General features: G+C 51.9%; 1 long non-coding RNA gene across 2 annotated transcripts; it reads left to right on the top strand.

Annotated features, from left to right (window-relative positions):
* The first annotated feature begins 197 nt into the window (after nucleotides 1-197).
* On the top strand, nucleotides 198-11,335 carry LOC119712093. Of its 2 annotated transcripts, none has more exons than XR_005259795.1 (3): nucleotides 198-331; nucleotides 9,406-9,537; nucleotides 11,038-11,335. It is a non-coding gene; the product is annotated as an uncharacterized LOC119712093 (long non-coding RNA). The 2 variants fall into 2 exon arrangements; XR_005259794.1 differs by lacking the exon at nucleotides 198-331 and adding an exon at nucleotides 2,924-2,992.
* Nucleotides 11,336-11,778: the final 443 nt, after the last annotated feature.

Below are 11,778 nucleotides of genomic sequence, written 5' to 3'. Positions count from 1 at the left end.
CAGCATGGCCCCACCCCTCCCCCCACTGTGCCCAATCACAGCGCGGACTTTGCTCTGGCTCCGCCCCCCGGATCCGTCCCGGCCGGCCGTGTTTCCCAGAAGTGGGCGGGGTTTCTGCCAAGCAAGCCCCGCCCCGCGGTTCTCCGGGCGCCGCCGCGCTGCGCATGCGCGTTCCGCCGAGGGGGGCGGGGTCGGGAGCGGCCGCCGGTCCCCTCACGATCCTCCGCCATGTTGGCCGTGGATCTCGCCGGTTCCGGGTCCCGCCGTGTCCCTCGGTTCCCTCGGGCAGGGGGCGACAGGCGTGTTGAGGCTATCTCGAGCCCCCTCGGAGGTACCTCGGTGCCGCAGTGCGCGTTTTCCCTGTCAGCAGCCACTCCAGAGAGTCGCCCATTACATTGCTCTGGCCTCCGGAAGCTGAGACATTCTACTGATTTTTTTTTTTTTTTTCTTGTCTAAGACTCCGTCTCCCTTTCCTGGTGAAATAACAAGGGAACGGCCGCAGGAGTGTGTACCCCCATGCCGGGGCTCCTCCCGGCGGTGGGGAGTGGGAGGTGTCAGTCTTGCTGTGGGGAGATTTTCTAGTGCTATAAGTTTATGATAACTCTGATCTCCCCAGAAAACGACACTTTATTATTTGGCTTATACGTTGCCCAAGTACGGTTATGTTTTGCTTTGACACTAAAGGAAGGGGTGGGTGTGGATGACTGGTCCTTGACTCAGTGAGATGGGGGAGCCATGGGAAATAGAGCATTACAGAGGTAGTTTCAGAGCTTTGAAGAAAGGATTCTGATGAACTTGAAGAGAACCATAGAAACATGGATTGGATTTGATTGGAAGGCAAATCAAAGTCCACCCAGTGCCACCCGTGCCATGCACAGGGACACCTTCCCCTATCCCGGGGTGCCGCAAGGCCCAGTGTGCAACCTGGCCCTGGACACTGCCAGGGATCCAGGGGCAGCCCCAGCTGCTCTGGGCACCCTGTGCCAGGGCCTGCCCACCCTCACAGGGAAGGATTTCTTCCTAATTCAAGCTGAGAGAAACCTTGAAGGGAGGCAGGAGTTGTGATAATAGCTGGTCACAACATTTGACATAATTTTCCTTTAAAAGTCTGAGGTTATTTTTGCCAGAGTAATTGTGAGGTGATTGTGGTGTTGCATTTAGGGGTATTTATGACCTTGATATTTTTTATCACAATGGAAAGAAGAGCAAACTAAGCTTTTGGCAAGGTGAAAAAGACCTTAACACCCATGTTGTGGGTTTGAACAAGCCACGCTTTCCATTGGAGTTCTGTTCTGTAATTGTTGGGGATGAGGGAGGAAAGGAGAGGGGACGGGATTGAGGAAAGCACACGTGGAGCTTGTCACAAGCCCAGGTTCAAGACTGAAATCCAGAGCACTCTGCTTTTCTCTTGTGGTTAAATTGTGTGAAATGAATCAGTGGTCTCAGTGTTACTGGCAGAGAGGTTTGTCACTCTTGGAGCCGAAAAGAATGTCTGGAAGGCACGAATGAAATGTGATTGGTGTAACAATGACGCTGCAGTCTGCGAGCCACGGCCGTGGCACAGGTACAGCTCGGAGATGGGGAGAGCCCTTCAGCTGGGAGCAGCAGGGCCACGTCCTGATCACCCCGAGCTCCCGACAGCTCTGCAGCCCCAGCGGTGCTCGGAGCGGGGTGAGAGCACCGCCTGTCCCACCCACCGGAGCTGCAGCGGCGCTGGGCCCGGCTCTGCTCTGCCCCTCCCGGCTCTGCTCTGCCTCTCCGTCCTGGTCCAGGGGCTCCTACGGCCGGCTCGGGTTTCTGTTGCGGCAATCAAACCCACAAGTAGCTGTGAGCACCAGCACACATGGAGGGAATGCAAATACAGCTGTGCTCCTGTTTATGGAAATAGCACAGGGCGTATCTGTACTTGGTTTGAAGAGTTAGCACAAATAGCTGCATTAATAATTGCTGCAAAATGTGCAGCGTCCTCCTTTCGGGTGCCCCAGTAGTGTCAAACCTACTTCTGTGATTAGAGTTACAGTTCAGAGAGCACCCACAGCCTCACAGAAACCTTTTGTTCCTGCCTGGATTGATGATGGTGATCCACTCTGGGACCAGTGGTCAGGAAAAGCTCTTAGCTGGGAGCTCGTGATCTCTTACTCCACGTTAGGTGTGTGTGAGCCAAGAGCAGCAAGTTACAGTACAGGGACTTGAGCTAGGCAGGGCTTTGGCAGCTTCAGTCTGGATCCAGAGATGGAGACACTCATTCCACTGTGGCTCGTCTCCAGCATCATCCCACCAGTCCCAGTGACAAGCCACCGGTTTAACAAAGGAGAATTCTGACCGCTTCACCCCCTGCCACTCCAGCCCATGCTGTCTTGTCCTTATCCCTCTCCTAGAAGCAGAGGTCCAGCCCTCCTGGGTGCTGCTGAGCTCGGGGCACAGGAGGGGTGGGTGCCACCGTGCTTTCTGTGCTGGCATTCCCAGAGTCTCTGTTCTTGGGTCAAGGCCTCCCCTCCTTCAGGTTGTGTTGGAGTTTGGTGTCTGGCCATAGCAGCTCCACTGGAGAGCCTGTGTGGAGGGTGACCCTCACAGGGGACATTGGGCACCTTATCCATGAGAAGAGCTCCTCCAGCAGGTCCTGTGGGGATGATGACAGAGCAGTGCTCTGTCCTCCAGTGGGGACATGGGATTGATGTGCCAGCTGCACAAACCCCCCTGTGAGTGGACACTGGAGCTCTCAGAGCCGAGGTGGTCCCACTCAGACCCCGCTGCTCTCGCTGTGACTTTTTGGAGCCACCTTGAGCCAGAGTGACAAATGGGCTCTCGGCTGTTCCGTTCTTCAGAAATTCATCCTGAAGAACCGCTTGAAAACTTCACCATTCAAAAGTTTCACTTCCCAAATAGTGCTGTGCTATAAATACCCTGTGCAGTGGGATATGACATTTACTCCCACACAAGACACAGCAGGCTTTGTGACTTGCAAGCTCCTTAACCCTTGAGTGAACACAAGGTAAGGAGCTTGTGGGACAGACTCGTGCTGCAGCCTGCAAGCTGCTGCGGGCTTGGAAAGGAAACAGGAGGGGAATTGCACACAGAGTTACTGCAGTTAGACTGGAAAAACTCACTTCTTCCAGCTGTTTGGACAGCACAGAGCAAAGATGTTGCTTTAGGAATATTAGTGCTTTATTCCTCTCTTATCAACTGATCTCGCAGCACTTTCCTGTCCAAACCAAAGAAGTGCTTAAGTTAGTTTGCTTTAATTTCCGATTCTGCAACTGATTTATGATCCTTGACAAATTTCTTAGTTCCTTGGTTTCATTTCCGTATAAAACAAATGGTAACTGCTTTTCTCTTGTTCTTTACATGTTGTGTGTGGGTGTCATAGAGTCATGGAATGGAATGGTCTGGGATGGAAACCCAAAATGAGATGGAAAGCCCATCCAGTGCCCCCGCCTGCCATGGGCAGGGACACCTTCCACTATCCCAGGTGGCTCCAGTCCCTGTCCAGCCTGGCCTTGGGCACTGCCAGGGATCCAGAGCCAGCCACAGCTTCTCTGGGCACCCTGTGCCAGGTCCTTCCCACAGGGCACAATTTCTTCCTTACCATAGAATCAGAGAATAGTTTGGTTTGGAAGGGACCTTAAAGGTCATGTATGAGATGATAGATAGGTAGATAGATAGATAGATAGATAGATAGATAGATAGATAGATAGATAGATAGATAGAATAAAAACATATACTAGAAATTCAGCCATTATGCTCTGTCTCTGTCAGGTGCACTGACTGAAGTGCTGGGGTGCTGATGTTTCATAAATATACTGTAGAAATATATAAATATCCTCTCTTTCTCTGTATACATATGTCTCAATGGGCGTAGGTTTGTAATGTTTGTATCTTTCCTATTGAGAAAGAGCTGAAGTCACCTGGATGGGTAGATTTTAAAATGAGTGGGTCATCTTATCTCATCCCCTTGCATAACCTCACCTCAAGCAAGGTGTGTGTCAGGGCAAGTCAAGAGCACGATTGTCAGAGCAGCCCAGTGCTGCTGCTGCTCCTCTGCAGCCCAAGGTTTTGAAAGTGTGTGATGATGTTGGCACTTAAGTGTTTGTCTGCTGCTTAAAAGACTTTGCACAGAGGGTTAATGTGAAGCTGTGTCCAGGAGGTTTAGGTTGGACATCAGGAGAAACCTCTTCCCTCCAGAGAGTGCTGGGCACTGCCCAGGCTCCCCTGAAAATGGGCACAGCCCCAAGGCTGCCAGAGCTCCAGGAGTGTTTGGACAATGCTCCCAGGGATGCACAGGGTGCCTGCGCAGGGCCAGGGGTTGGACTGGATGATCCTTGGGGGTCCCTTCCAACTTGGGATATTCCATGATTCTGCGAGAGAATGTCTTGGGATATTCATGGCTCTCTAAGAGAAAAGAATCCTAGCATTGGAAATGGGCTGGTTTCATCTCCCTGGGGTGGGGCGTATGAAAACAAACAAATTCAGGCCTTTGTAGAATGGGCTTGATTCCGATTCTAATCTCAGTTCCATGACATAGATGCGATCCCTCCCAAGCGCTTGCGCCAGTGAAAATGCCTCAATGGCTTCCCAAAGTTTTTCATCAGCTCTTCTGAATGCCAAGCAGTTCCAATTAATCAGAGCCTGGCCCTGCGGGGAATACGCTGCTGCACGGCTTCCTCCTGCCTTTGCCAGCACACCGTGCAGCCGCTGGTGGTGCCCAGCGAGTTCTGCTTTGGGCTCTCGGAGCGGGGCTATCGCCAGGAAACACACGGCAGGCTGGGCTCTCCTGCTGTGTGTCCTGCGGGGAGCAGCAGCGGGCACGGCGAGCGGGGCCAGAGCTCCTCGAGGCTGCTCATTTATGGGCAGGAGGATCAAGTAAACATCGATTTTCCCTCTCTGCTGCGAGCTCATCTGGGGATTTCAGTGCTCCTCTGACCGACTTACGTGGAGCTCAGTCTTGATCAGATTCTGCTGCACGGGCAGTGGCACTGCCTTTATCAAAGAGGAAGTGAGCACTGGGAAGACAAAGCTGAGATTATTAAAAGTAGCTGCTGATTTTGGGTCGTGGGTGCTCAGTTTAAGGAAATTTGAGCATTCTTTTTCTTGTAGATTACAGGATTTCTCTGGTTGTGATGATTCCTTAACAGCTTTCCAAACTCGGCTCCCTAAAAATCACTTTTCTAGGAGTCACAGGTTCACCAGAAACAGATGTCACTCACCTCAGATACTTTGGGGTGTATTAGAGAATAAGCCCCAAATCTTTGTCAGAATATTACAATAGGCATGTGTTGGTTTTCTTTTTAAGCCCCAGTTCTGATAATTAAGCAGTAAATGAAAAATTCCAATACTGCTTTTTGAAAAGGAATTGTTTACTATATAGTTTGTAGAGATCAGGTTCATGAATTGTGAGAAGTTGATATTTCTATTTGATTGAATACTCTTTTTTTTAAACTGATGACTCTTAACCCAAAATGAGCAATACTTTCCTGCCAGGGAGCTGGTTTTAATTCAACTGTTTGTACCCATTTGTCAAAAACATGTCCCAAGTATACTCATTAGCACTTTTATCTATGTATCTGTCCTTTTGGGAGGGAAAAGTGTGCTGGATTTTGTGACCAGCATCTCAAGGGACTTTGCTGATGTGTAGAGATGAGGGATGGGAAGTCAATGGAGATGCCTGTGCACAGTATTTATGGAGTTTTCATCCTCCATGGAGTATTTCAGCAGCAGGAGGGGCCAGTGCTGACATTCCCTGCAGGTTTTGCTCTGTGTACAAAGAAGACTTTGTCCCTAGATAGCTGCTCTGGTCACATCCCACTGTGGTTTCACTATGAGCAGATAAAAAGTTTTCTGTTAATGCCACATGCAGCTGAGCTCATAAGTGCCAGGCAGGGTCCAAAAGCCACCCTGGCTTGCTGGGACTCCAAGCTGAGGTGTGCAGGTCATTCCAAAATAACCCATGGCTTGTTGCAAGCAAGACACCTGGAAAAAGGAATTTGGCTTTATGTTTCAGCTGAGCAAACTGGTGGCTGATCTTCCACTGCAGGGTTATGGCAGCACTTCACAAAATCACAGAGTCATTCATGTCAGAAAGGACCTTTAGGATCATCAAGTCCAGCCATCAACCCCGCACGGCTGCCGTGGTCACCACTAAACCATGGCATGAGGTGCCACAGCCACGCGCTTTGCAAACACTCAGGGATGGTGGCTCCACCACTGTCCTGGGCAGGCTGTGCCAAGGCTAGACAACCCTTTCTGGGAACAGTTTTTGCCTAATATCCAACCTAACCCTCCCCTGGCACGAGCTGAGGCCATTCCTCCTGTCCCATCACTTGTTAGCTGGGAGAATCTTGTTGGCTGATCCTTACCTGGCTGCAGCCTCCCAGCTTTGCGGGGCTCTCGTGTTGGATGGCACTGGGGTTATTCCCTACATCGGCTTTGTTCCTTCCACAGCAGAACACAGCACTCACTGGGCAGGCTGGGTACAGGCAGGTTTGAGTGCGAGAATTAATCCCGTTAGCAATTTTTAAAGGCCATGGGATGAGGACACAAATTGAGTGGCTTACATGGGTTTCAAAGTCTCCTCTTCCCCAAATGGCAGTAGTCTGTAAGTCATAGAACCATGGAATGGTTTGTGTTGGAAGGGACCTTAAAAACCATCTCATTCCACCCCCCTGCCAATGGCAGAGACACCTCCCACTGTCCCAGGTTGTTCCAAGCCCCATCCAACATTCCAGAGAACTATAATATATTAATAAATGGTCATTTGTATGAATAATATGACCGTATATATGTCCAAATATGACCATTTATATAAACACATATGACCAATAATGACACAATATATTAATAAATGACCATTTTCATGTCCATTTCTCTCCTTCCTCAGTCAGAGGGAGAGCAGGAAGGTGAACATCACATCTGGGCTCCTGCATCTTAGACAAGACTTTGTCATCATACTGGGACGGATTCTTGCTGGACAATGAAGCCCAGGGCTGGAACACCTCTCCTATGAGGACAGGCTGAGAGAGCTGTGGTTCAGCCTGAAGGGGAGAGGCTCAGAGGAGACCTCAGAGCCCCTTCCAGGGCCTAAAGTGGCTCCAGGAGAGCTGGAGAGGTACTGGGGACAAGAGGTGGAGGGACAGGACACAGGGAATGGCTCCCACTGCCAGAGGACAGGGATGGATGGGATATTGGGAAGGAATTGTGCCCTGTGAAGGTGGTGAGGCCCTGGCACAGGGTGCCCAGAGCAGCTGTGGCTGCCCCTGGATCCCTGGCAGTGCCCAAGGCCAGGCTGGACAGGGCTTGGAGCAGCCTGGGACAGTGGAAGGTGTCCCTGCCATGGCACTGGATGGTGTTTTAGGTCTCTTCCCACCCAAACCATTCCGGGATTCCGTGGTTTACAGGATCCCAGGGATAGGTGTGCAGGGCTGGTGTTACCTGGAGCAAAGCCCCAGCACAGGGGCTGAAGGAGGCAGCTTTGGGCAGTGTGGGGTGACCTGGGTGTCAGACCCAGCTGTGACTGCAGGAGCTGCCCTGGGCTGGGGCTTTGGGCACCGTGACCAGAGCCCACCATCCCTGTCACTGCTGGTCCCTTCCTGGTCCGGCTGAGCTCAGCTCTCATCCCCTGCTCACACTGTGGTGAAGCAGCAGGGCTGGCTCCGGGACGAGGAAAGGTTGGGAACCCCTCTGCTCCCGGCACTGCAGATGTGGGCTTTGGAACAAATCTCAGATGGACAAACAGCATGGGACGGAGCCCACACAGCTCCAGGCATTGCAGCTCTGCAGTCGCTGTGGAGTGCCAGAATGTGGGGTCTTGTTGCGAAACATCCTGAGTTCCGTGTCTGCCAGGTGTGCGGGATCCCCTGCCTGTGCACAGCCTCTCACCGTGTCGGGAAAACCTGCCCCAGCTTCCTGGAATCCCTGCTCAACCTCCTGCGAGGCTGGGATGCTCCGAGCCCTCACTCAGGGCGGGCAGCAGGACACGCTCCCTGCGCCGGGCACGGACCCAGCAGAGTGGAACAAGAGCAGAGCAAATCCCCAGAGCCCCGGCACAGGGAGCCCTGCGGGGCTCGGCTGTTGGCAGCTGTTGCGCAGTTTTCCCTTCTGGAATGTCCCCTTTCATCCCAGCCTCTGGCCTCCACCTGAACCGTCTGAAACCCCGAGCAGCTCTTGGCTCTTACAGGCACTCAGATGGTCTCAGCTGAACGCCAGCAGCTGCTGCCTGTGTGAGGCTCTTCTCCGCCAGTTCTGCCCCGTGCTCAGCCCCTGCCTTGCAAGGAGGTCGGCACAGCTCCATGTTCCCATTCCCCACCTCCTCCGACCGCTCCCGGAGCTGCAGAAGGGACGTGGAACTGCCATGCTCAGTGCCCGCCGAGCAGATTTCTTTACCTGGCTGCTACATCCCGTTCCCAGGTTCCTGCCTCACTCCAGGCTGTCACCCTGCCTGAACACTCTGCCACCACCACCTGGGACCTCACTAGCACTGCTTACAGTTCTAATGCCAGTCACTAATTTTCTCTGATTGGAAATCTGAGATAATGCTGGAAATACTCAGAAATTTTCTCCTGTTTCTCATCTGTGGTGGGAAGGGCTAATGAGAAACAGAAAAACAGAAAAGCAAAGGCTTTTCCCTTCCTCCCAACTACAGTCCTGCTAGAGACATTCCAGCTCCAGAGATTTACTCAGTGTTGACTCTGGGTATCCTGTCCCTCTCCTGATGTCCCCAGCCTCCCACACAGCTCCTTAGTCCAGTGCCACCTCCCTTGGTGCTCTCTCCCATAACTCTGTTGATCTCCTGCTGTTAAAGTTGTACATTCATCCATCATCCATCCATCATCCATCCATCCATCATCCATCCATCATCCATCCATCCATCCATCCATCCATCCATCCATCCATCCATCCATCCATCCATCATCCATCCATCCATCCATCATCCATCCATCCATCATCCATCATCCATCATCCATCCATCCATCCATCCATCCATCCATCCATCCATCCATCCATCCATCCATATCCATCCATCATCCATCCATCCATCCATCCATCCATCCATCATCCATCCATCCATCCATCCATCCATCCATCCATCATCCATCCATCCATCATCCATCCCTCCATCATCCATCCATCCATCCATCCATATCCATCCATCATCCATCCATCCATCCATCCATCCATCCATCCATCCATCCATCATCCATCCCTCCATCTTCCATCCATCCATCCATCCATCCATCCATCCATCCATCCATCATCCATCCATCCATCCATCCATCCATCCATCCATCCATCCATCCATCCATCCATCCACTTGTCCCTCCCTTTATTTCCCAGTGACCTCTCTGCCCACAGAAATCCCTCACAAACCTCAGAGCTTTAATTCCCTCTTTGTGATTCATTTTAATGTCCCAGGAGAAGGATGATCTTGGAAGAGGGAGCCCAGCTTGGCATGGTCCCCATTCCCGCTGTCATGTGTGAAGAGAGATGGAGAAAAATACATCCAGAGGTGCAGAGCTGGGATGCAACACAGGCAGCATGTCCAAGGTAATCCCATTGGCCTACAAGAAACCATTCCTTCTCCTGGAGCCTAAAAAGTAGAACAATTTCCTTCACCAGGTTTGACAGTAAGATGTGGGGTCACTAGGGAGATACCCACAGACAGATCCCTCAGGGCCGAAGGCAGGAGAACCACAATTAATATTAGGTGCAAACCCCAACACCTGGACTATCTTTGCTTTTCTAACACCAAAAAAGTCCCTTTGCCAAACAGCCTGAGAACTCACAGCAGCATTATCTGGGCTGAGGAATGCAGGGCCTGTGAGGCACCTTCAGCTGCTGTGACAGTAAATCCTGGTAAGAACAATTCAGCAGAAGCCTGGTCAGCCAGAGCCCAGGATGGAGCAGGGGCATGGCACAGAGTCAGTTTTACACAGACCCCTAAAGCAGCAGCTCTCCAGCAACAGCAGCTGCCTCAGCCTTGGCTACAGAAGGTTATTAAGATAAATCAGAGACTTGAATTTCTAATGAAATTAAACTAGACTATAAAAAATATGTAAAAGCTGCTCCAGTGTGGGCTCTGCTCTCCATAGGGCCACAGGTCCCTGCCAGGACCCTGCTCCTGCATGGGCTTCACATGGGGCCTCTCCTGGGCACCCGCTGCTCCAGCCTCGGCTCCTCCAGGAGCTGCAGGGGCATCTCTGCAGCCCCATGCCCCCAGTGGGCTGCAGGGGCACAGCTGCCTCACCGCAGTCACCATGGGCTGCAGAGGAATCTCAGATCTGGAGCAGCTCCTGCTGCTCCTTCTCCTCTGCCCTGGGGGTCTGCCGAGCTCTTCCTCTCACATATTCCCACTCCCCTCTGGCTGCTGTTCTGCAGGTGAATATATTTCCCTTCTTCTTAACTGTTTTCCCAGAGGTGCTGCCACTGTCATTACTGGGCTCAAGCCCTCTGGCACTAGCTCTGCTGGACATGGGAGAAGCTTCCAGCACCTTCTCACAGAAGCCACCCCTGTAGCCCCTCACTACCAAAATCTGTCCATGCAAAGCCCGTGCCATGACCTGCAAAGATCCCTTCCAACCAAATCTTTCTGTGATTCCATGGCACAGCCCAGGCACATTTCAGCACAGCCGGTACCTGCCAGGTGGCTGTGGTGTCTCAGCCTTTGGACCCTTTTGATGTCACACTTGCTCTCTGGAGCTCAGCTATGACATTCTGCCATCGATGTTGGTAGTGTGCAGCAAAGAGGACAGGCAGTGTGTGCAGCAAAGAGGTGATTCCATGACCTGTCCTGCTTCCAGAGGAAGCTCAGGGCTGGGTGTGCCTGTGAAGAATCACAGAAGGGTTTGGCTTAGAAAGGACCATAAAGGTCACCCAATTCCACGCCTCTAATGGGTTAAAGCTGCAGCATTCCAGCCCAAAATTCCAGTCCAGCCCAGCTGGGCTTTACCCAGAGTACAGTTGTTGATTTCCCTCAGCACACTCAAGTGAATTTGCACCTTTCCCTCTGTTCCCAGCTTTGCAAAGCTGAGGTGTTTGTGTTCACAGGCTGTGCTGCTCACCCAAAGAACCCAGTAGCAAGAGCAACAAAACAGTAATGAGCTGGAAAAACACAACGAGGACCCCCGTGGTGAATCTGCTGGGTCTCCAGACAAGGAAATTCACACTCTGCAGAGGACACAGCGTTGGCTCCAGGGCTAAACCAGCCCGTTCCCACGGGGCTTCTGTTGTCCTAAACCCATGTCCTTCTGGTTAGACACTCCTCCCCTCCCTGGGGAGTTCTTGGTCAGAAAAATATTTCCATCTGTTATTGGGAGATTGCCTGAATTGTTGGTATCTTAATAAATGCAGGAAAGAGTCTGCTCAGACTGTTACAAATCTGAAGCCTTCAGGTGTGGAGCCAGGCTGGCAGAGCTGGGGATGTTCAGCCTGGAGATGAGGAGGCTCCAGGGAGACCTTAGAGCCCTGTCCAGTGCTTATAGAGCCTCCAGGAGAGCTGGAGAGGGACTTTGGGCAAGGACCTGGATTGACAGGACAAGGGAGAATGGCTTCCTACTGCCAGGGTAGATGGGATATTGGGATGAAATTAGTGGGCAGGCCCTGGCACAGGGTGCCCATCCCTGGAAGTGCTCAAGGCAGGAGTGGAAGGTGTCACTGCCCATGGTGAGGAGTGGGAACAAGATGATCTTTAAGGTCCCTTACAGCCAAACCATCCTGTGATTCTAGACTGAGCTTAACTAAGAAAAGATTAAGCAGTGACTCGATTGTGTTCCTCAGCAGAGATTCTGA

Source organism: Motacilla alba, chromosome 27 (genome assembly GCF_015832195.1).
Source record: "Motacilla alba alba isolate MOTALB_02 chromosome 27, Motacilla_alba_V1.0_pri, whole genome shotgun sequence".
In the NCBI taxonomy this organism is placed as follows: domain Eukaryota; kingdom Metazoa; phylum Chordata; class Aves; order Passeriformes; family Motacillidae; genus Motacilla; species Motacilla alba.
The sequence above is the reverse complement of the archived record's forward strand: the minus strand, read 5'-3'. Positions and strand labels throughout refer to the sequence as shown.